This window comes from Pongo pygmaeus, chromosome 2 (assembly GCF_028885625.2).
Source record: "Pongo pygmaeus isolate AG05252 chromosome 2, NHGRI_mPonPyg2-v2.0_pri, whole genome shotgun sequence".
NCBI lineage: Eukaryota > Metazoa > Chordata > Mammalia > Primates > Hominidae > Pongo > Pongo pygmaeus.
In genome coordinates, this window is record NC_085930.1 from 40,750,072 (window position 1) to 40,776,388 (window position 26,317).

Consider the following 26,317-nt stretch of genomic DNA (forward strand, 5'->3'; position numbering starts at 1 on the left):
CTGCTGGAAATTCTCACAATCACTTATCTCTTTGGTCTTAGGCATTGAAAGTTGTTTAAATGCAAATTATTTTCCACAAGGTAGAGACATTATCATTCATTAATATTTGGGCTTTAATGAGTCTATCAACTTAGAAGAGAATGTGCCAGGGTCCTCTTTTGGTAATGGGAGCCAAAAAGCCAAAGAGATGTGTTTTAATAATGACAGGTCAAAGAGGAAAGAGTAAGTTCTGAAATGTTGTAGAAACTAAAGCCACAGACTTAAGGAATAGCATGATGACACCGTTGATGTGGTAAGACATGAAATGAAAAAAGGGAAGTGGGAGAGTGGAAGATAAAATGCCTTTATAAGTCCACCGGTCATTTCTGCCTACGGCTCCTAGTGACTGTCCTAGGCACAACTGTTTGTGGAGACTCTTGCTGAGACACTGATATATTTTACCTCTGCTGTAGCATTATTGCTTCAAAGGATTTATTCATTTGTTGAACACCTGGAGCATGCCTATACACTGTGGGCATATCAGGAAAACAAAACAGGCAAAACCCTCTGCCCTCATGGAGCTTGCATTTTAGTGGTGAGATGGGGAGAGACAACAGACACAATAAATAAGGAAAATGTGGTATTAAATGGTGTTAGATGCTATGGAGAAAAGTAAAGCAGTGAGGGGGTGCTGTTTTAAATAAGGTGGTCAGAGAAAGCTCACTAGATGATAGCATTTGAGTATAAAGTGAGTAAAGGGTGAGCAAGCCAGGCGGATGTCAATGTAGAGATCGTTTCAGGCAGAGGGGAAGGCCCATGCAAGGCCCTGCAACAGGAGCATGCCTGGCTTTTACAGGAAGCTCAGGGGATCGGGGAGTGTTCAGTGTGGCCAGCCCAAAGTGAGAAAGAGAAGAACAGCAGCAGATGAGATCAGAGAGATCATGGGGCAGGGACGGGAAGGGAGGCGGGGATGGGGAAGTTCAGTTCACACAGGGCCTTAGAAGACTTTAAGGCTGAGTGAGTTTTGAGCAGGACAATAATATTATTCAACTTGCAATTTAAATAGGCTATCACAGGGGTTAGCAAACTTTTTCCGTAAAAGGGAAGAGATGGTAAATATTTTTTCAGTCCGTGAGGTCTCTTGCAACTCCCTGAGTCGGCCATTATAGCATGAAAGAGCCACAGACGAGGCAAACTAATGAGTAGGGCTGTGTTCCAGTACAACTTTATTTACCAAAGCAGTTCACAGGACAGATTTTGCCCATGTTGACCCTTAGGCTATTGCAGTAATCTGGAGGAGAGATGAAGGTCTTTTGGATCAGAATTGTAATAGTAGTGGAAGCAAGAAGGGGTCAGATACTGGCTATATTTTGAAGGTAGAGCCAGCAGGATTTGCTGTCAGACCAAATATTCCAAGATTTTCAACTAGAGTCACACTGTTGAAATGGGGAAAACCAAAAGGGGAGGTAGGTAGGAGGAGAGGTATAAGGAATCCATTTGGGACATGAAAATTTGAGATTCTTTTAGGATAAAGGAATTGGATTCAATGTTCCCTAACTCCCCTTCTAGCTCTAATATTCTATGACTCTGCAACTGTGAGAGAATGATGTCTACCCCAGTGGCTTCTGCTGTGATCGTGTTCTTCAGGGAGATCTTCCACACTGCGTTACTCCATCCTTCCCAAATGCAATTGGTGATTATGTTGGCTAGAGATAAGTTGCTGGAAGGAAGAAATGCTGAAAAGGAGGCAACTGCCAGCTGAAACTAGCAGGGGGACTTGGAAGAGTGTCATAAACAGTATATGTGCCGGAGGAGGCTTTGAGGGCTGGAGGCAAGTTCCTGTGTATATTAGTTTCTGGGAGGTTACTAGTAATGGAGTGTTGTCAGTGGAGCAGGCTGATTTTTAACGTGTTTTCAGAGAAGAGCAATGCAACTTCTTAAACTTCACATTTATTCCATGGTCAAAATGGCCACACTTCCATTGTGCTCACCCTCTGTAGAGATGCCCTGGAGCCCCACGTGGATTCCAGTGGCCTCTATATGCCTGCAGGACACAGCCGTGGTCTTTGTCACTAGCTTCCACAGGCAATTTCCCCTGTCTTCTCTCTCATCTCTCATCACTGGGAGATATGTCTTCTGTCTGCCCAAATTCTTTCTACCCAAAATGTGGCTGTGTGCCACTGAGATTGTTTGCTCTATGGAGAGCCGGCAAACCACTTTGGGAGTGAGCTGATAGCAGTATATTTAAAATATGAGCATTTATCAGAAGCAGCAGATGGAGGCAGCAGAGCGGAGCTCCCAGAACTGAGGGCAGGGAGTGTTTCATTCAAGTGTAAAGGCGCACCATCTAGACTCAGCTGGCACCAGCTCATGAAACCAGTGAAGAGAAGGAGGGGAAAAAAAGGCCACCTTTGTGCTAGGTTCGGAAGGTCACAGCGTTCCCTGACCTTGAGTCCTCAGTGCCTCAAAGACAGCATTCACTCTACGACTGGAAAAAACAAAAACCTTCCCGGTTGCTCTCTTTAATATTTTTTACTTCCTTAAAGCCTAGTAAATAGAACAAAAATTCTGAAGCTCAGAACAAATGGAAATATAGCCCATTTCATTTATGTATGCATACATTAATTCATTCGACAAATGTTTGTTACATGGCTCAGACATGGCAGAACCTATGGAATACTCTGGGGCAGAGAACAATGAGGCAGAGAGGTATGTTGTAATTATTAAAGATTAAAATGTTGAAAGTATTTTAATTTTAATTTTTTATCACTATCTCCTAACCCACCCCTAAAAATAAAAAATATATTCATAGCCTCTTCTACTATTTGAACTAAAAGAAGTATATGTTTTAGTGGTAAATTTCCTCAGGGTACAAGTAACAAACAATGCATTAGTGGGAAAAGGATAACAATATTAATTTCAAATCGCCAGTTTGAGAAGAGTACCATGATGGTAGCATCCATTTGGAAAGGTCAGTTTTAATAGCTGATGGGTGTCCAATATGACTGGTGTCCTTATAAGAAGAGGACAGACAGAGATGAGGAAAAAATGTCATGTGAAGACAGAGGAATAGAGTGATGCATGTACAAGCCAAGGAATACCTGAGATCACCAAAAGCTAAGAGAGAGGCATAGAACCACAGCTTCTTCCCTAGAGCCTTCAGAGGGAACGTGGCCCTGTCAATAGCTTGATTTCAGACTTCTGTCCTCCACACCGCGAGACAACAAATTTCTCTCTTTTCAAGCCAGAGAGAGGGAGACCCTTGCTCTGCTAACAGCTGAATACACTAAAAAGGACTGGGTTAGAACTACATTTAGGGGAGCTGAGAGAGCACCGTGGAAGGAAAGAACCAGGAAATCACCAGGGATGGACAGGGAAACTGTCACTCTCAATTGACTTCCTTCCTTCCACTGAGGCTTGAAGGAAGTTTGAGAGTGTATCAGGCTGTCTTAGTTCATTTGTGTTGCTATAAAGGAATACCCAAGGCTGGGTAAATTATAAAAAAAGGAATTTTATTTGGTTCATGGTTCTGCAGGCTGTATAAGAAGCATGGTGCCAGCATCTGCTTCTGGTGAAGGCTTCAAGCCACTTGCACTCATGGCGGAAGGCAAAGGGGAGCTGATGTGTGCAGAGATCACATGGCAAAAGGGAGGAAGCAAGAGGGAGGATGCAAGAGAGAGGAGAGGGAGATACCAGGCTCTTTTTAACAACCAGCTCTCTCAGGAACTAATAGCAAGAGCTCACTTACCCCTCCTCCCCTAGGAAGGCCATTCATCTATTCATCAGGAATGAGCCCCCGTGACCCAAATAATTACCAGTAGGCCCCACCTCCAACCTTGGGGATCAGATTTCAACATGAGGTTTAGAGGGTCGAATATCCAAACTATAGTACAGGCAGACCAATAGTCTCAGTAGGAAAGGCATTGGCCTCTTGGGGAGTTTGGAAATTTTAGCAGTCATTACTAGTGATGCCATCACTGATGGCAGGACAGCTCTGGCATTTGGTGGATGAAGGCCAGATATGCTAGATGTCCTGCTGTGCTGTGGTTTAATCTTAGACAACAAAGAATCATCCTGCATCCAGCGTGATGTTTGAATGTCTCGCAAGATATCCATGTAGGTGAAAATGTGGTTATAATTATCTGAACCTAAAACCTAACTCATGTCACATATACACACAAAGCATACTTTACACAATTTTAATGAAAGCCGCATTTTCCAGAAATATGAATGCCTTATGAATCAAAGGAATATTTGGTTTAGCTGTCTTTGGAACTTTGCCAAAAGCAGTTCTCCATCTTGGAAAATCACATCACTGACTATCTCATTGCTCATGTATTTGTGTGCCCAATGTAATACACCTGAATCAGTCTTGTATCTGTCAATCCCCAGTGATCCTAAGCAAACATCTCATTACTTTATTATGTCTTTGAGTATAGTTGTACCAACACATTAGATAGAGAAATAGGGAGGGAGAGCAGTAGGACAAATACCTAACGCATGCGGGGCTTAAAACCTAGATAACAGGTTGACGGGTGCAGCAAACCACCATGGCACATATATACCTATGTAACAAATCTGCACATTCTGCACATGTATCCCAGAACTTAATGTATAGTTAAAAATAAATAAATATTTTATTTCACATTACTTGTCTTTTTAAATATTATAGTGAAAGCATTATATTTAATTTTTTAAATTATGAGTATAGATAGTATATGTTATCCATAACATTTATTCCAAGATTGTAAAGGGCAGGTTAATGTTATTTAATATATGCCAAGGGGAGCAATGGGTCTATAAGGATGAGAACCAGTGAGATGGGCAAAGTAGGAAGGAAGAACATTTTAGGCAGCACTTTAAAACTTTAACATGTACATGAATCACCAGGGGATCTTGTTCAAATGTGGCTACTGCTTCAGTGGTTGTGGGGTGAGGCCTGAGAGTCTGCATTTACAACAAGCCCCCAGGTGACACTGATGCTGCTGGCCCATGGGTCACATTTTCAGTAGCAAAGTTCTAGACAGAGGGGATCGAAGGTGCAAAGGTTTAGAAGAGTTTTTCTGGGAAACAATCAGTGACTTGGTATAATCAGAGCACAAAATGCAAAGCATTACATGATGGTTGATGAGACAGTCAAGGGAGGCGGGGTCAGTGCACGCAGGACCTGATTCCTGTGTTTGGGCTTCATTTTGTAGACAATGGAGGACCCTGAAATGATTATAAGCAGAGTTCTATAATTTAGATCTCTCTGCCACCATGTGGGATGGCTCTACTGGACACAGGGAGTCCAGTGAAGATGCTTTTCCAATTATGTTGCCAAGAAGTAATAAGGCCCTGAACTGAGGAAGCCACGGTAAGACAGGAAGGAAGAAGACAAGCTTGTTTTTCTAGAATTAGATGTCCTGAGCCTTGGTGATTGATTGAGTGTGAACTGTGAAGAGGTGGGAGGTCAAGGATGACTTGTAAGATCCTGACTTGTGCTCTGGGTGTATAATGATGCCATTGGCCAGCACAGAGAGCCCAGAAGGAGATGCAAGCTGGGGAGACAAAGTTCGGGGAGACTGGCTTTCAGACACATGAATTTGCGATCCTGTCTTATCAAAAACCAGAAAGATATCTGTTTGAACTTTGATGTTAAGAGTTTTATTAAAAGTGTATTGATTTCATTATAACAGGCATCACTCATAGAGGTGTGTTCATTTGCCAGGCTTCTGTGGATTTCTGAGAGAGTGGAGGAGGAGCATATACAACCACCACAAGCTCCATGGCTGACCAGCACAGGCATTAGGGTGAAAAGAAAAGGGGCAGTACTAACTTTTACATACATTAAGTATTCACTTGGGGAAGCCGAGGCGGGTAGATCACCTGAGGTCAGGAATTCCAAACTAGCCTGGCCAACATGGTGAAACCCTGTGTCTACTAAAAATACAAAAATTAGCTGAGTGTGTTGGCTCATGCCTGTAATCCCAGCTACTTGGATGGCTGAGGTAGGAGAATTGCTTGAACCTGGAAGGCGAAGGTTGCAGTGAGCCGAGATTGCACCACTGCACTGCAGCCTGGGCAACATAGCAAGACTCCGTCTCAAAAAAAAAAAAAAGAAGGAAAGAAAAAAATACATTAAGTACATAATCAGCGTGGTGTCAGAAAGTAGGAGACACAGTTGGAATTAATTTCCTGCTTCCCAGGGTTGGTCTGTCTTTCTATCTCTGTCTTTTTGTCTGTCTTACTCACACAACACACACCCCGCCTACACTGCAATCTTTACTATACCACTGGTTCACAGGTGTTTGCAGGGTGGTGAGTTTGAGGTGGTCCTATGAGACGATAGGCCTGGTGTCCCCATTTCATGTACTTAACCATGTCAAACTCCACCAACACCATGCTGCTAGTCTTCAGTGAGTGCTAGGGGCCAGATCTTTGTCCATAATCATAAACAACATAGCTCTAGGAAGAAATTTTATAAATAAGGAAATGGAAGCTTATAGAGACCAGATAATTTGCCTCAGGTCACAGAGAGAGACGAAAAGGTGAATCTAGCCTGATCCCATTTCTTTTCTCGCTGAGGCTACAATTCATTTCCTCTAACCTCTCCCAGTCCTACCGAAGTAAAGCTGTCTCTCAAACACAGCATGCCGGTTCACATCTCTGCACCTCAGAGTGCTTCTGCTTGGAATCCTCCTCTCTGATATTTAACTGTCAAAGTCCTACCCAGTAATCTGTCAAAAGCCTACCCAGTGATCACCACATCTGTGAAGAGTCTTCTAAGCCTCCTGACTTGATGCCCAGTACATATTTCCCATCTTGCACATATCATGCGGCACTGTAACTGTGTGTTTACAAGTCCCTTTCTCTCTCAAGGCTGTGGGCTCCATCGTTGTGTCTGGTCCAATAAAGACTTTTGAAGTGAACTGGTGTGCATAGTCATTAGCAGGTTCTCTGTAAATTTCATGGATTGTAATAATGCCTGGAAAGTATAAGCCAGTTTCTAAAGGAAGTAGATGTTAGCAATGGACAAAAAAAGTGGCTTGGAAAATCATAATCTTTTAACACATTATTTACATATACAACTTTTTATAAAAAATGAGTTTCACAATGGACTCTCTTCCTCTTCCCTCCTGTCATCCCTCACCAGTAACATTATGCTTAATTATTTAAATTAATTTAGTGAGAGTCAATATTTAATTTAAAGTGTGATTCTTATTAGGATTTTAATAAATAACATTTAATAACTACCAATGACACTTCAACATATAAGAACGCTTAATTCTTAACATTATTAATTTTTAAATAGAATCTAATGGAAACAATTCACACGGAAGTCTACACCTTGACCAAGTTTGAATTCTAAGTCTTAGCCTTGGTTCTCTTTGTATTGCTCATGGCTGCTGCTTTCTCTCTCTCTTTTCCTATTGAGTGGGTTTTGTGTGAAAGACGATGGGCTTCCTTCAGGCCTACAATAAAGTGAAGTGACACTGACTTAAGCAAAACAAAATATCAATTAGTTTTATACACAAGAAGATATAAAATTTCTACAAATGAGCAGATTTGGGTTTGAACATTAAACTCCATCATTCACATGCTGCATTGTTCTGTAGCATGTGTTTAATTTTATCATAAATTATCAAGTACTTTAAAAAACATGTAAAATCCTGTTTTCTGACTTTTGTAATTCAGATAACATTCTGGAATGGGACACACAAACACACACACACACACACACACTTACATCTCCCTAAAACCACTGCATTAGTTAGGATCTTCAGGGAACAGTCACCCAGATAGCCTAAAGTAATATAAGTTTATTGTAAGATCATATGTCTCAAACCGAGGTAGCCATATGTCTCAAGGGATTACATGGCATTAGCCAAAAATTATGGGAAGTAACTGAAACAAAAAATATGCCATGTCTCTCTAAATTATCCATTTTAAATGAATACAACATTTTTAATAAAAAAAAATACCAATCTCTCAAGGAGGAAAATGTAGATGGAATTTTGAAGATGAAAACAACATGAGATGGCAAAGAAATGCTAAGCTGGTGATAAGCCTCTTGGGCTATGCCCCAGACTGCTAGTAGTACTAGCACCTTCTTTTCTTTTCTTTTCTTTCGTTTAGCAGAAAAGTCAGAAAAGTGTTGTATAAGATTCACATAGAAATAAGGACAATAACAAGAACTGCACAAGAGTTGACATTGGAGACTGGAATGCTACTCAAAGAACAGAATTCCCCCAAACATCCAAGATGACCCCTAGCAACTGAATTATCTTGACATCACCTCAGCAGTAGAGTGCCCTTAGGTAACTCTGGCAAGGGTATACACATAATCTGCTTCAACTGTCCTTATTCCCAGTTGAAGAACTATTCCTGCCCTTTATTTATCTTTTGGTTACAGCTTCCTTATAGCTTTTGCCCACTTCTAATTTCAACATACCCAATGGCTTTTCACAACATCTACAGTTGACTTTCTCTCTGGGTATCTTCCGCTCCTGCTCCATCTTCCAAATGCTTAAACTAATTTGTGCATTAAATGTAAAAAAAAAAAATCACCCAAAGAGGGCATATCATTCCTTCAATTAATCACCAGCATCCCCATTTTGACACAGATTTTGTGCCGTGCTGTCCATATCGCACTGGCCAGTCTACATGTTGTTTGCCTTTGAGTTCACTTCCCACTTTTGGCAAGGCTGGCTGTTGTTCTGTAGCAGGGTAACACAGGCTAAGAATTGAGATATGTCAACTTAAGGATTCACCGTGGTCAGGTTTCCTCTGCAGAAGACCATGGAAGTGTGTCATGGGCATTCTGACTCTTGCCTTCTTCAAAATAGCCCCACTAACAGATGTCAGCAACTGATTCCTTTGGAAGGATAAACAAATGGTATAACCAGATAAGGCTTTGAAGGCTTTGTAATGAACCCCAAATTATAACTAGTTACACAGAAATTTAAAGAATGGAATCTCTGTTTGGATAGATGTCCTATATAATGCAGGTATCCTTTCTTATTTATTTTCCTTTCCTTTTAAGTTTTGTATTTCAGCTACAATGGTTTCAGTTAAACATACTTCTTAGTTCCTATTCCATTACTACTGATTCATCACCTCCTTAGTCCTTTAGTGCTACTGTAACAAAGTATCAGTGGCTAGGTAATTTATAAAGAACAGAATTTTATTTCTCTCAGTTCTGGAGGCTGGGAGTCCAGGATACAGATGCCAGCAGGTTTAGTGTCCGGTAAGAACCTGGACTCTGTTTCCAAGACAGTGCCTGTTGCTTTATCCTCTGGAAGGGGGATAATGCAGTGTCCTCACATGGTGGAAGGGATGGGAGGGCAAAAGGGTGCTTCCTCCAACCTTCTAAAGGGCCTAATGCTAATACCGTTTTTTAGGATGAAGCCCTCATGACTTAGCTACCTCTTAAAGCTCTTAAAAGCTACCCTCATGACTTAGCTACCTCTTAATACTGTTGCATTGTGGGGGCAAAAACATTTAAGCCCTAGCACCTCCGTTGATTGGTTGATTGATTGGAATCCTTTTCACAATCTCTGATAGAGATTTTAACATACTGCTGGAACTTACTATCTCATAAGGGTGACAGCCTATTTCATATATTGAACTTGCTTATTCTTAAGTAATTCTTTCATACATTAAACCAAAAATAACTTTCCCTTAACTTTGCCCTAAAGAACTTTGCTCAGTTCTTTCTTCCAGAACCATATAGAAAATGTCTGCTTCTTCCCCCAACACAATAGCCTTTCAATCCTATAAGGTTGGCTATTAATATAGCTGAGTTTTCACTTTTCTATGTGAAATATAGTCTGTTCTTTCATTAATTCTTCATATGATGTGGGTTTAAGGCACTTTGCTACCTAGTCACTTTCCCTTGGACACACTCTAGTTTCATAATGTCTTTTAAAATATATATATATATATATATTTAAATATTTAAAAATAGATACGCTCTGGCATTGCAGAACATGATGGGTACAACCTTGCCCCTCCCTTCTCTAGTTTTGGTTTTTATTAATGCATCCTAAAATTTGTATCAGTCTTTTTTGGAAATAATATCACATTTTTGACTCTCATTGAACTTTAAATCTTTTTCAAGTGAACTTCTGTCAATTAAGAGCTTTCCTAGCTTATATTTAAGTAGTTGATTCTTTGAACTTAGATGCAAAACTTAACATTTAACCCTATTAAATTGTATATTGTTAATTTCATTCCATCCTTCTCCTTTTCCAAGGTCTTTTTCAAATTCAATTCTTTAATATTGTCTATCAGCTTTACCTCCAACTTTCAGCCATCTACAAACTTGATAAGCAAAGTTTTTATTGAAATTCACCCAATTCACTGATTAAAATGTTTACAGTTTCAGAATAGAAGACAAATAATCACTTTTAGTAATGGTTCTAAAATTTTAGTGTGCAAAGTAATTACCCAGGACATTTGCTAAACATGCAGACCCCAAGTCCCATTTCCAGAAATTTTGATTTAATAAGTCTGGGATGTGATTCCAGGAATGTGCATTTTAAACTAGCACCACATTTGATTCTGATGCTTTTTGTCCTAGGCCATGCCTTTAGACATATCTTCAAAATTTTCCTTTTGGTCTAAATTGACATTAACATGTTCATTAATTTTAAAAGGGTGCTTTTTTTTAGTACAGTGTTGGACACATGATTAATACTGAATGAATGACTGAACAAAAGAAAGAATGAAGGGTGGAAGCAGTGCTCAGCTAATAATTCAGCTATATTTCTTCATTTTAGTCACAAAGCCAGTATGATCAGCTTTTTCAAATGCTTTGTTGTAATTGAATTATATTATGTCTTTGATGTTCCCCACCAAGGGGAAAAAAAGAGATGTATTTTGCATGACCTTTTCTTAATGAACATATGTTGTCTCTTAGTGATCATTGTTTTCCTTTCTATGTGCTCACAAATCATGTATTTAACTCTTCTGTCTAGAATTTCATTGAAAATTAAAAGGTGTGTTATATTTAAACCTGGAAATCTCCCGTTACGAGTTCTTGCTTTACTTTTAAGAAATTAGGGCATAGGTGTAGTGTTTTACTTATTTGCTATGCTTTAGGCCATGTTAGTTGTCTTTTATGTCTTAAAATGTTTGCAAATAAATAAGAACTCAAGTACTGGACACTTCAACAAAAAGAAATGTCTTACTTTTTCCTAGAGTTCATATTTACAAAAACTTTCAAAATCTACAGGAAGACTCAAATAATATTACAATGTTCTTAATCTAGAGCAACAATTGTTAGCATTTTGCTATATTTGCTTTTTTATATCTAGCAAGATATATAGCTAGCTAGATTTTCCCTTCCCCGCCTCCTGAAGCAATTGGCTGCCATGTTATTTAGTCTTCTTCAGTCTAGAACAATTTCTCTGCACTGCTTTCTGCCTTTCAGAATGCATGCCTGAATTCTCTGATTATACTTCTTGGCTTTCTCTGTTTGTTTAGTTGAGTTTTGGCTTTTGAGCCATGTAAAGTTTTATATGTTCAAAAAATAAAATTAAAGAAGATTAAAAATAGCAAATTTTAAAATTGTTCCTAAAGGGGAACTGGAGTGGCACAGCACAGTGTTCATCATCAATTTTAGGGACGCCAGAGACGGCTGATCCAAAGTGCAGAAGAGAGGGAAGGAAGGCTGGGCAGAAGAATACTAGACCGCTGTGAAGGTTCAGGAACATTCACCAAGGTCATCGGGGATTTCTCCAGATAAAAATCAGCTATCAGATCAGTCCCCCGTTCCCAGCAAGGGGCCTGCCTCAGTATCCCCGCTGGCTCTGTTATCGGCTGGGAGCATCCAGGGCAAGCCTCGGCGTACGCGGTGCAATGCTGCCATGGATTTCACATCTCAGCCCCGGGGACTGTGGGAGGAAACCTGAGGTGACTCTCAGGGTTGCCAAGTCAAGGCCCAGCCCGTTTCGCGGGGTGGCTGGGTGATTGACTGCAGGGGTATCAAGGACCCATATCTAGCCCAAAGTCAGGAAAGATGTGGTGGTCCCCACTGAGGCTTTGTTGAGATTTCATCACAGCTCGACCTTTTGCTCTGCTCTGCTCAATCCTACTTCCTTCCCTTTGCTGCCCCTGGGGCTGAATTTAAGTGCACCCCCTGATAAGCCGCCTGCGTGCCCACCGGCAAGCACTGCTCCCAGCTCTTATTACCCTGTTAACACATATGCAATCCTCACATCGCTGAGGTGGGTGCTGTTAGCATCTTCATTTTATGCATGAGGAAACTAAGGAACAGAGACTGGCTAAGCCAAGAAAGCCAAAGGAATTCATGCGTCCGGGAGGTAGCGAAGGCTTGCCTCAAACATAGACATGCTGACTCCCTGCCGCCCCCTTATCTGCCACTCACTGCTCTTCTCTGTGACAGAGAGATTGCTGTTAGCATACCCAGTATGATGGTCCTATTATATTTCCCAGATGCTTTCCTAAGCAGAAATGTAGAAAAACTTCCTGGAGATTTAGCGTAGGAGGAGATTTGCCCTGATTGTGTGAAGGCAGTTCCAACCTGAATCTGTTCACCCGCAGGGCTTTAGCTCGAACCTGGAGAACTAGCTTCACCCGGTAAGCTGCATTCCCCAGCACTCAGTTTTCCTCTGGCAACGTGATACACCTGCCACTCCCATTCTGCAAAAGGCAAGACTATGTACAGCACAAATACCGAAATGGGAGATAAATACTCTCCTCTTCCCTAAGACAAGAGCTAGTTCTTGTTTCCTGACCCATTTGACTGCACATTCAGAGCTTGTATAACGCAGCTAAACTAGCCTATTTAGCATTTATGCAATCTGCTCTGTTTTCCACAAGCTCTTTAAGATATGACTTTAAAAAAATCTTCATAATGGCAAGGTCACAATAGCCATTTCTATAGGGAGACTGAGGAATGAACAAGACTGTGGTTGATTTAGGGTGGGGAAATCTTTCCACTCCGATGAGCTTCTCAGGCGTTGGAAGGATGATCAATTGTCCCAGTTTTCCTTGGGGCTGATAGGTTTCCCAGGACATGGGACTCTTCCTGTCTGAAACCGGGAGAGTCACAGGTAAACTGCGACAATTGGTCACCCTACAATGGACACTTTATGGCCTAGCATTGCTATGTTACAGAAATATCTGCCCCTCTACTGTAACTACTTTGCATTATTTCAAAAAAACACTGATTTTTTTTTTATTAACCTAGGAAATTCCCTATGGAAACTACGGAGATAAACAAAGAAAAAACTAAAAACCATTCAGTAGCTCATTATGCAGAGGTCACTGTTTAAATCTTTCAACATCTTCTGTGTTTTTCTTTGCGTGTGTGTGTACACATATATTTTATACATCTAAAATTGTGCAGTAAGAACAATTCTGTATGCTGATTTTCAGTTAGTATAAACATTTTCCCACATCAATAAGTATTTTTTGAAAACATCATTGCTATTGCTTGCATAATTTCCGTCGAGGATGTACTACACTTTAAACCACTCTCTTATTGTTCAGCACTTAAACTAATTTTTGCTGTTAACGATAATTTTACTGTGAACATCTTTAGGTTTCTAATGGTTTCTTTCGGAGAGGTTTCTAGGACCTTACTGGATGAAAAGTTATGGGCTTAGTTAAAGCTGCTGAATCCTATTTCTAAAATGCTTCTGGAAAAGGCGGTAAGTCAGCAGTGTTAATGCCCCCTCCACTGAACTCTTGCCAACACTGAGAATTTTTTCAATTTTCACTAATCTAATAGATTTTTTCAAAAAAGTTATACTAGACAATCTTCATTTCTTTGTTTACTAATGAAGTCCAAACCTCTTTCATATCTTTCTCATTTGAATTTTCCTGGGAAATTGTTTGTGCATATATTTTTCCAAATTATTTATTGAGTTTTAATGTCTTCCTTCTCAATTTATATGAACTCTTTACAAACTAACTACAATAAATCTTTTTAGGTCATAATTGTTTCAAATACATTTTTGACTCACTGTTTGACAGATGTCTTAAAATGCCCTAAAAACGTTTAGATGTTTATGATCTTTAAGCAGTATTTTAAGCCCTGCACTCATACACACACGCACTTGGTGAAGTTTTATGCTTTCCTTTAAAAGTCTCTTTTTTTTTTTTTCATTTTTAGCCCATCTGTGGTGACTTAAAATTATTTGGTAATATTTGAAAAGAATATGTGTAACGCATATGTAATCATAAAGAGAAAAGATAAAACAAAATTACATGAATCCACCACCCAACTTAAGGACTAGAACATACCTAGTTCATACACTAGAACATATACCCTGTGTTCCTCCCCAATCTCAGATCCCTAACTTTCCCAATATGGAATTATCATCCTGCTTTTGCCTTTGTTATTTGATTGCTTTTAAAAAACTAGTTTTATTATATGTATGTTTGTGTCTCTAAGCATATGTTTAGTTTTAATAGTTTTGAGCTTTACAAAACTAGATTCTTCTTTTATCTCTTCATCTCAGTCTTGCTTTTTTTCAGTAAGTACTATGTATATTTATCCATATTTTATGAGAAGATGTAGTTCATTCATTTTCAGCGCTGGATAATATTTTATTTCATTTCTCATCTGTATGTAGGTATGAATTCATGGTGCATATATACAAGAATTTCTTCTAGAGAAATAATATATTATATTATATTCTTATTACATATATTATGTGGGAGTGGGATTGCTGGGTTGAAGTGGATGTACATGTTCAATTTTACAAGCCATTGCTAAATTGTTTTCCTGAATGGCTGTACTAATTACATTCCCAACTGTAGAATATAAGATTCCTGTTGCTTGACTTTCTTGCCAATACTTTGATATTTTCAAGTATTGAAATCTGGTAGCCATTTTTCACCCAGTAGAGTTGCGCTCACTTTTAAGGCTTATTGGTACAAGTTCTTAAAGACTGAAAAGGAGTTCTCAGAAACAAATCAAACCCATTTTTATTTGGGCTTCTCGTTTATCCTTGGGATCAGACACTTAACAAGCTGCTCATAATATGTCATGCTGGGCCTAATGTTCAGCCCTTAGAAGAAAAGGCCGTATCAGCTGGGACAAGTCAACAGCAGACAGAGTTAGGAATTAGGAAACTTGGGCTCTAACCTGTTTCTGTCACTGAAGCTTTGCAGGGCCCACGCATGAGTCACGTCCCTGCTCCGCATCCTATCTGCTCACTAGGCGTAACAGAACTGACCTTCCTCCCAGGCCCGTCGTGAGGATGAAATCCTGTGTGGAGCACTTTGAAATCTTTGGATGGAAAGCACGACAGAAGTGCCAAGTATGATTGTTACCCGTGCCAGCCACACTAGAAGACAGCATAAAAATAGGAAGCAAAGAAAATTTCATTTTACAAAAGCTTCAGTGAGAAAATTGGCTGGTCAGAATGTCATTCCCTGGTTTTGGTTAACATACACTTTGTCTTTTATAAAATTAAAAGAAAAAAATAATTGTACACATTTTTGTCTTTGCCGGGAAGAAGCCCTTTGATCATCACCATCCCTGCGATGCCAGGTGAGTCCCTGATGCAGAAGGAAGATCGATACATGAGGAGACCGTGTGGAATCAGTTATTTGTAGTTGCTCCCCAATTTCTGTTTTTCATTGCAAGGAATCGAAGCCATAAAGTCTGAGGGGATGTTACAGGTTGAGGATTAGGGAGTGTCTAAACCTTGACATCGTCACAACACAGGATCCGAGATACCTCCAGCTAAAACAGAGACTGTGCTTTCAGAACTGGCCCCGCACCCAGCCTCTACTCCAGTGCTCTCAGGTCCTGTCCTTAATAGGAGAACATGAGAGCTGCAGATTTGAAAACCCAAGAGGGAAACTTTGCAACAACCTTTGTCATATTAGGAATCCCAAAATAAGGTGAGTCATGCCCATTAGTGTGCACCTTCCTCCTAAAAATGACTTAGCTGTAGTTTTAATAGCTTATGTCCATCTTGGTATAATGCTGTAAGTGAGTTGTGATGAGCTGTAATCACCTTTGCTTATAAATTTGATAGACTGTGGAAACAGTTCCAAACCACGGAAGAGACATTTCAAACTCTGAGCTTGCTGCCTGATATGACACGCAGAGAATTTAGAACAGGAGTTTTGGATGTTGTTGCCACGTCTTTACAGCCTGTCTTTTATACTGGAGTTTTAAAAAGTCAAAACCCGACAGGGTGGTTTGGTTGCTGCACCCCACTGAGAAGTTGAGAAAGTAAAAGGTAAGGGGGTGTAGCCATGGGCTTGTCAGGGGGACGTGAGTGACACGAGTCCACCCACAGCAACTGTTCCCTGAAGTTATGAATCATATTGTACTCGACTTGTAATTTCCACCCAGGAAGGGAAAGCTACTGAGCACTATTGAAATGTTTTGTTCAGAAGTTTCTCAGAGGGAGGGTCTTCATAGTGTTTTATGGAATAATTTGCATTCTAATAGGCATAATTGAATTATTGCCATAGAATTTACATGGTATGGCTCCAGTAGAAATACTTTCCATTAAGAAATAAATACTCCTTAGAGGGGAAAAAATGTCCATCCACTGTAGTGTCCAGTCACATGACAATCTCTATTTATTCCTCTTCATAACCCCATGAGAAGGGTCATTCTCACTGGATTTTCAATTTCTTAACCGAAGAAATTAGTTGAAAAGTGGAAATCCAACCTGCTGATAGTTTCTTTATCTGTCCACGCCTAATAATGAGTTTGACTGATTCTTCTATTTAAATTGACAGATTATTTACACCTCTGTGAATTACAATGTTGCTATGGTCTTTCTTTCCTTTGCATTTGTGTGTGTGTGTGTGTGTGTGTGTGTGTGTGTGGTTAGAACGTCTATAGTCAGGCTAAAATTCAGATCCCATCTTTATAATTCTTGTTTGTGTAATATGAATTTATCACAATGGCAGGATAGTGGATTATCATACAGCCTTGAAATATCACACTGATTAAGACAGTGGAGAGCCATAGGGAAATGATGGCATGTTAAGCGAAAAAGAATAGGAAATTATATCTTTGCCGTGTTTTCAAGTACTTAAATTGTGCATGTAGAAGCATGGGCTGAAAAAGAAATATGGAAAAAAGAAACAGATGGTTGGTTGAAATTATGGGATTATGACAGTTCCCTCTCCACCTTTTTATTCTTTTGTTTTCCATTAACACTCTTACAACATTGCTTGTGTAATAAGCATGATTGTAAAATTATTCAGCTGGGTGATTAACAATAGCCAAGATATGCAATCTGCTTAAGTGTCCATCAACAGATGAATGGATAAAGAACATGTGGTATATATACACAATGGAATATTATTCAGCCATAAAAAAGAATGAAACCCGTCATTTGCAGTAACATGAATGAGCCTGGGGGGGCATTATGTTAAGTGAAATAAACCAGGCACAGAAAGACACATAACCACATTATCTCACTCATATGTGGAATCCAAAAAGTAAAAGGTAAGGAGATGTAGCCATGGGCTTGTCAGGGGGATGTGAGTGACACGAGTCCACCTACAGCAACTGGAAGTTGCTGGAAGTAGAGTAGACTAGTGGTTACCAGAGGCTGGGAAGGGTGAGGTGGGGAACGGCAAGAAGTTGGTGAAAGGGTACAAAGTTACAGTTAGGCAGGAGGAAGTTAGATAGGAGCAAGATAGCAGTTGTGGTCTGGGCGTGGTGGCTCACACCTATAATCCTAGAACTTCAGGCGCCTGAGGTGGGCAGATGGTGTGAGCCCAGGAGTTTGAGACCAGCCTGGGCAACATAGCAAAACCCCGTCTGTACAAAAATTTAAAAAATTAGCCAAGCATGGTGGCAAGTGCCTGTAGTCCCAACTACTCAGGTGGCTGAGGTGGGAGGATCACCCGAGCCTGGGAAGGTCCAGGCTGCAGTGAGCCGTGATCACACACTGTACTCCAGCCTGGGTGACAGGCTTAAACATTTTTGAAACCCCATCTCAAAAAAATAAAAATAAAAAATAAGAATAGTTACAGTTAGATAAGTTCTAGTGTTCCATTGCACAGTAGGATGACTATCGTTAGTAAAAATTTATTGTGTTTTTCAAAGCAGCTAGAAGAGAGGAATTTGAATGTTCTCAACACAAATGATAAATGTTTGAGATGATGGATATGCTAAATACACTTATTTGATCATTAAACATCATATACAGGTATGGAAGTATCACTTGTACCCCATATATATGTATAATTATTATGTATCGATTAAAAATAAAAGAATAAAATTATATTTCAAAAAAGTACTTGGTTACAAGAGAAGATCTATCATAAAACGAATAAAGTTTAATAAATAAAGGACCTGAGTTACAGGTCCTTTCCCATGCAGGGCCCCTGTGAGGGCCTGAGTTGCTAAGAGTGATAGAGTTCCAGGTGGAGAGAGAAAGCCGGGTTATAATCAGGAAACATTTCTATGTCAGCATTTCGGGTAAATTGCTTAAAGGGATCTCAGAAGAAAAGGAACTAATTCCCCAGCACTCCTGTAATTTGTCATGATGTAATTTCTCATTCTAAGTAAATATTCGCTTTCATGCCTAATTTTGTATTTGCAATTTTGCATTCTTCTTCTTAAAGAGGGCTCCCATAATTGTGTAAGCCTCATGCCTCACAAAACCTGAAGGTGCCTTTGGTGAGGAGGATCATCAGAACACCAGCAGAGTACCTTCAAGTGTGAAATCTAGCACTGGATTCCATCCCTGACTTTTCCTAAGAATCACTGAATGCTCTGGACAAATTGCTGCTGCGCTGGGTGCTCCCTGTGTCATCACACTTCCTAATACTAGTTCAGAAACTCAGGTAGAAAGAGACCTTAAAGGTCATGTCCAGCCACTCTTCTGATGCTTGAGTCTTCTCTTCAGGAGGCATCTGGGCCTGGGCTTGGACCCCTCGCCTCAGTCAACCCATTAGAAGTGTCTTTCCTTGTCTTGAGTCAAAACCAGTCCACTGCTACTGGCATTGCTCTATACTTCCAGGATGTACAGAAGATGTCTAACCTTTCAGGTAAGAATGGCAGAGGAAAGTGAGAAGAAAGAAACTTTAGTTGTTCCTCAACTTCCCAATTAGGCACACCATCAGGGGTTTTTAATATGGTGCTTGATTTAATCTTCTCATTAACTTTCTGATGTAAGTATTATTATTTTATTCTAGGGTTCCCAGATGTAGCAAATAAAAATAGAGGATATCCAGTTATATCTGAATTTCAGATCAAAACAAATGATTTTTAAACAAAACATACACTCCCAAAAGTGTGAAATTAATTTGTCCTTGGACAAGAGATATGGAAATGTTATGTATTTTACCTGGAAATCCTGTTATTATGCCCATTTTTGGAGCTGAGGAAACTAAAGGTAGGAGCCTAGGTAAGTAGTGGAGCTGGAATCTAAGCCCAGGTCCTTGATTTCAAAGCACCACCCCATGCCCCACAATATCATACACTGATTTAGTATCTGCCTCCTACCTACTCCCAAGAAAAATGTGAAATTAATTTGTCTTTAGAAAAGAGCTACCAAAGCTATAAAAACAAAAGAAAACAAATGTATTCGCAGCTAAGAGAAGACAATCTCCAGGAAACTACTGCTTCATTTGTTTGACACTGGGCAGAATTTTTGGTGAGAAATCAGCAAGATCATAGCCTGGAGTGAACACTGGAGGCATGAGATGTCTTGAGAAAGAGGCTAGAACAGAGGGCGGAACGCCTCTTCTGTTAAAGCAGTTGTTTTCCAGGGTCTCTGGAAAGCTCCTTCCTTTGTCGCGGCAGTGGTGGGGAAGGGGAGGTTGGGACCCTAATGCATGACTTTCCACCTGGGTGTTACTGGCACCTGATATCCTAATCATATTTCCCTGTCACCTCTCAGTGCTGATTTACTTTCTCCTCCCATTCTACATGCTGCAGAACTAATTGCCTGCCTAATTGCCAAAACTAATTGCTGTGACATTCATTGTTCATCTGCTCCTTTCTCCGGCTTGAGCTCAGGCAGGTGGCTCCCATGAAGGCAAGGGTGGAATTATTCCTGCTTTGGGGCCAGGATGCTTCAGAGTGATGGCCCAACAATTATCTTCCTCATGGAGGCGGACCAAGGAATCACCTTCCTCACTGAGCAGGGGACAATAATTCTTGGCAGGGGTTCCCCTTCTTCTGCTGTGAGTTTGGGTAGCTTTGACAGGTTGTGAGTCAGTTAAATTGTACTTTTCAGGGAGTTCCTGTCTCCCATTTGGAGATTAGGATTAGTTTTGTTGGTTAAGAAATTGACCCAGAGAGGAGAGACAGTTCCTTGCTGACCACATAGCTCATTCGTGGTGAAGTTGAATCTGGGGCTCAGATATCCCAATTCATAGCCCAGAATGATTTCTACTGCACCACACCACAACTGTTGCAGTTGCACTAATTACAGTTTTATATTTCCTTATAAACTTTTATTAAACCACTATCGAATAGTATGTCCTCATTGGTAGCAAGAATAATAAATATTTATTGAGTTGTTATGAATATTAAGCCCACTTTTTTTAAATGTAATCCTGAAAAAAGGCAACATGACAGAGATGCTCTCGGTAGCCTCATTTTGTATCAGGGAAAATGGAGGCAGAGGGAGGTTAATAACTTGCCCAGGTCTGACGCCAGATCCCATCTTCTTACCCCAACAAGGCCGTGTGCAGATTCCTCCTGACAGCTTCTGGATTCTGATACACGAAAGAACTTATGAAGATGACTTGAAGGTTGGAGCTGGAGCAACATGAAACTAATCAACCAGATTATGCAAATTATTATGTAAACTCCTATTATTGAGCCAGGATTCATGACAACCCCTTTCTTCCAACGCTGCTGAGATAAAAGCAAATGGATTGCAACACTAGCTTGGGATGAATTCAGGGAGCTTGGAAAGAATTCCTGGGATTTTCTGGGCAGTGGAAAAGACAGTGGGTTGGGAGTCAGGGACCTGAAGTTTAGTTCTGAATCTGGCACTAGGTAGCTGCATGGCCCTGGGAGGACCTATGTGCCTCAGTTTCTTCAACTGTGAAATGAGATAAGACTCCATGCTCTGGAAGACCCCTGCCATTCTAGGCATCTCGGATGGCATGTCCAAGATGGAAGCACACAATGGCAGAGGCTTGTAGTGACCTTCAGGACAGCTTTCCAGTAGCTGTAAATAAAAGTCTTATTGTTTGGTCCTTGGTCTTTCCCCCCTCTCAGTGACAGGAAGAATAATAAAAGCAATGGCACTATTGTGTGAAATAAGTGTTTTCTCATCCAAAAGAAAACATGACATATACAATAGCAAACCATTTGCAAGCTGAAGAAGTAATTAATTGTATAATTCACTGAACATGACAGAAAAAGTGAATTATGATAAAGGAAAAGGACTGAGAGTTAAGAAATGAAAATTTTATTTAAAAGTTTTAAAATTTTGTTTTTTTAAAAAAAGGAGAGCATTGAAAGGTGATTAATCTACAGAAAGAAAGAACTATTTCAAACACATTTAAAAAGGCACAATTAGAAGAATACCGGAAAAATAAAAAGAAAAATTCAGTTTGATCTAAGGGGGAAGAAAAAAAGCTGTTTTCATGAAAAACAGATTTTGAAGTACTTTTGTCATCAGCTTCCTTTCAATTCTTCTGGTTAATTTCATGAAGGCTGTGCGACCTTTCAACTTCCAAATGTTTGCAGGAGGGAAGGGTGGTAATGTGTGAGTGGAAAAACAATTGATTTTCAAGGTATGGGATTTTATAGTAGAGACTTCCTTAGCAGGATGGACCGTGACAGGGTGTTACTGATGGAGACCTTGGGAGGAGAGGGCAGAAGATACGGGTTCGAGGCCCTGACGTACTCTGCCTGCTGTGTGATCTTGGACAAGTTCCGACCCCTCTCAGGGGTTCAACATCTTCCTACCTACATGAAGTGATGGGATCAAACACCTCTGTGGCCCTCTCTAGTCTATATGTTTGCACTTCTAACTGTAGAGCATGATAAAAAAATAAATCAAAAGTCAGTGATCTTAGGTTACTAGTCAGGATGAAACTCAAAAAATCTATTTTTAAAATTTATGAGTATTGGGTGTGGTGAAAATATTCATATTTGGGGTCAGAGAGTTTTTCTAATAGAATCAATTCTAGAGCATTCAGACTTGCTCTCACCCCAAAGAGGAAGTGAATGAAAGCTCTTCTTTCTCCTCTGCTGCTTTCTTTGTTCATGGGAGTATGCAAATTTTTCTGGCAACACAGAAGACTGAACACAGGAAGCCTGAACCCCATGAAGCCATAAGGCTTAGCATGGGCGTGGGGGGTGATCAGCCCTTCATCTGTCATTCAGAACTCCATGCTGCAACACAGAGGGGGAAAAAAACCTTCTGCTCCCTGTTTCAACCTCAAGGGCAGAGAACACAGGCCGAGTCGCTGTTCTTCTCTCACAATCTGGAGGCCAGAAGTCTGAAATCAAGGTGTCGGCAGGGCTGGCTTCTTCTGAGAGCTGTGAGGGAAGTATCTGTTCCAGGCCTCTCTCCTTGGCTTACAGATGGCTGTTGATATGGTTTGGCTGTGTCCTCACCCAAACCCCATCTTGAATTGTAGTTCCCATAATCCCCACGTGTCATGGAAGGGACCCGGGGGGAGGTAATTGAATCATGGGGGCAGTTACCTTCACGCTGTTCTCGTGAAAGTGAGTGAGTTCTCAGGAGCTCTGATAAGGGGACTTTCCCCATTTTACTCACTCAGTTCTCTTCCTGCCACCACTTGAAGAAGGATGTGTTCGCTTCCCCTTCTGCCATGATTGTGTTTCCTGAGGCCTCCCCAGCCATGCTGAACTGTGAGTTAATTAAACCCCTTGCCTTTATAAATTACCCAGTCTTGGGTATGTCCTTATAGCAGCATGAGAATGGAAATACAGCCATCTTCTCCATGTGTCTCGTTACATTGTCTTCCCTCTGTAAGTGTCTGTTTCTGTTATAAGACACTAGTCTTATTGGATTAGAGACTCTAATGACCTCATTTAAATTTGATTACCTTGGTAAACACACTATCTCCAAATAAGGTCACATTCTGAAATATTCGGGGTTGGGACTCCACTAATATCTTTTTGTGGGGAGACACACTTCAATCCATAACATACTACAAGAGAAGGGAGCTGCTTACCACTGTCCATTACCTGGAATCAGTTCAGACAACCATCATCTTGCCACATGCAAAGGAGAAAAGAGTTCACCTGGGCATTTTTGCTACGGCAGGAGGAAACGCCAATATCAAACCATTGGAGAAGGTAGCTGAGTCATTCAGTTGTGGCAGCAACCACCTTTCCTCCCCACACCCGCTGGCTAGGCTGCTCCATGTTGGGAGGCAGTGTGTTCAGTACAGCCACACTGAGCTAAGTGAGGGCTTCAGCTGCAGGCTGGAGTGACCCAGGGAGGAACTGCCGCCTATCAAACGGAAACACCTGCCACAGAAGGTTCACTGAAGCCTGAGAAAATAAAGGTCAAGGGCTCTGGGCTGTGCCACCACCAGTCTCCACCACTATTCTGGGGCAGAAGGCACCTATTGGCTCACAATGCTGTGGAAGAAAACAAGAAAGTCGTGATGGTGAGCACTGCCCCGCAGAGATAATGAGCCACTGGAGTAGTTCTGAGGCAGGAGCCAGAGGAGCTGTGACTCAGAGGCAGTCAGGGAGTGGGACTGGGGTCACGGGAGGGGCTGGACCCAGTGGTCTAGTGCCTCATCTCATTCCAGATATGTGACCTAAGATCTGCATGTGTGTGCCTGTGCATGTGTGTGCCTATGTGTATGTGTATATGTGGCAACATATATGTGCATGCGTGTGAGTATGCATGCATGTGCATGTGGCGGGGTGTGGGTGACTGGATAGAGGGAGCATGGGGAAAGGGAGGGAAAAGAGGGTTAAAACCGTGACAGGATAATAAGCATCTGAAGTACTTAACTACAACAAAATGTTCTGAGGCTTTGTACAGCCATATTTTCCAAACTGCAGGTTGTGGCTCAGCAGTCGGCTGGGAAATCAATTTACCCATGCAGAGATTCTTAACCTGGGGTCTGTGGACACTGCCCTCTCCCCACAAGAGGCCCAAGGATAGAATTGTATTTCAATATCATTGATTTCCTTTGTATGCCTAAGAGTTTTGCTTTATGCATTTAAAAACACTCCAACAAGGAATCCATAGGCTTCATCACATGGGGTAGAAATGGCACGCGCACACACACCCGCATACACACACACACACATACACACAAACACACATACATTCACATACACACAAACACATACACACACACACAAGGTTAAAAATCTCTAGGTCAAAACCAGCATTTTAAAAAGTTATGAAGATAACTAGATTATAAAGAAATTTAAAAATTTGAGCTATGCATGTAATGAGGGTACTGTTTTGTGAAACTTTTGTTTTAGGTATACAAATACTTGTGTATATAAAATATACATATGTATATGTGTGTATATATTTATGCACACACATATTTATTTATTTATTTATTTTGTGATGGAGTCTCGTTCTGTCACCCAGGCTGGAGTGCAGTGGCATGATCTCAGCTCACTGCAACTTCTGTCTCCCGGGTTCAAGCGATTCTCCTGCCTCAGCCTCCTGAGCAGCTGGATCTACAGGCACGCCACCATGCCCAGCTAATTTTTGTATTTTTAGTAGAGACGAGGTTTCACCATGTTGGCCAGGATGGTCTTGATCTCCTGACCTTGTGATCTGCCCGCTTCGTCTTCCCAAAGTGCTGGGATTACAGGCGTGAGCCACCCTGCCTGGCCATTTATTTCCAACTGTAGAGCATAGGGCAAAAAATTGATAGCCAGTGTTCAATAGCCTACTGGACATTAGGGTAAAAGATTTTTTTAAAAAATTTTAAAAATTATGAGTGAGGAATGTAGTGGGCCATATGTGTTTCGGACTGGAGGGCTCTGCTATTAGGCAGACATTTGACTTTTCACTCAGCATAGCCACATTCCAGCCAGTCTCCCAGTGAATGGTGATAAGCTGGCCCTGACCATGCCTGTATGGCTACATCTCTCTGCCTTGTTGAGGCCTGAGTTAATTTGAAGTGTTGCAGAGGCATGTGTTGATTCCTGTGGCTACAAGGCTCCCGGAAGTGTCAGAGGCAGAGGTATTGTTTCCTGGGAGGGGTGTCTTCCTGTGTACTGCTGGTGTACCACTGGTATATGCCTGCCCAGAAGTTTGTTCTTTCACACCCACAGGGCCACCTGAAGAAACAGAGATAGGGTCTCCCACAGAATGGGGCAGCAAAAGAAGTAAAGCAAAAGTGAAGAAAAGAGAAATAGGGGGCAGAAAGGGGAGATGTAGCAAGTGTTCGGGAAAAGGGGGGTCAGATAGGAGAGAGAAGCAAAGAGAAAAATCAAAGTGTATAAAGCAAGTGGTGGGACTCTCTGAGCTGTAGGAGTAGTAAGAAGCTATCACACCAGCCTGTTAGCTCCCTGCAAGATTCACAGCATCAAGGATGGTGAAACCGAAAGAAAGAAAAGGTAGTTCAGCAGGAAAGATCAACAAAGACAAATCCTGGAACAAATCCAAACTGCTATTAGAATCGAACCAAGCAAAGATATGACCACCTATGTTAGCAACCTGTTGCTTAATTTATTTTAAAGGAAACTCATATTTACTTGATTAATTTAGAAAATCTGAGATTCACTAGAGCAGGAACTTTGCCTTCCTCAGTTCCTAGACCAGTACCAGTTACATGGTGAAGGCTTAATAAATATTTATAAAGGAATGTTAATTAATCAGCTGGTAATTGATACGTAAAATTGCTTGAAATTATAAAATAATAGTGATAACTAAAAGTAATACAGTGCATAATAGTTTAGAAATCAACTTCATGATTATCTCATTTAATCCTCACACAGTCCCATCAGGTATCACCATGATCGTCCTCATCTTAAGAATAAGACACTAGTTTGAAGCCACTCTATGATTTGTGCCTGGGATTTTAATCAATATTCTCTGATGCAAAAGCCAACCTAGCACTTTGCCTCTTTGGGCATGTTGTATATGCCCACTCATGATAAATGCTTTGTATATTTAAGTAGGCATATCCATAGTAGGTATAGGTATCAGTTTGGATTCTCCAGGAAGCAGAATTAGGAGTGTATGAGGAGGAGGGGGTCACACCTGGGAAAGATAAAGGGAGACTGATCAAGGTGGGGCAATGTATTGGTCCATTTTCACACTGCTATAAAAAAATACCTGAGCCTGGGCAATTTATAAAGGAAAGAGTTTTAATTGATTCACATTTCCACATTGCTGGGGGAGCCTCATACTTAGAATCATGGCAGCAGACAAAGAGAAACCAAGGACCTTCTTCACATAGTGGC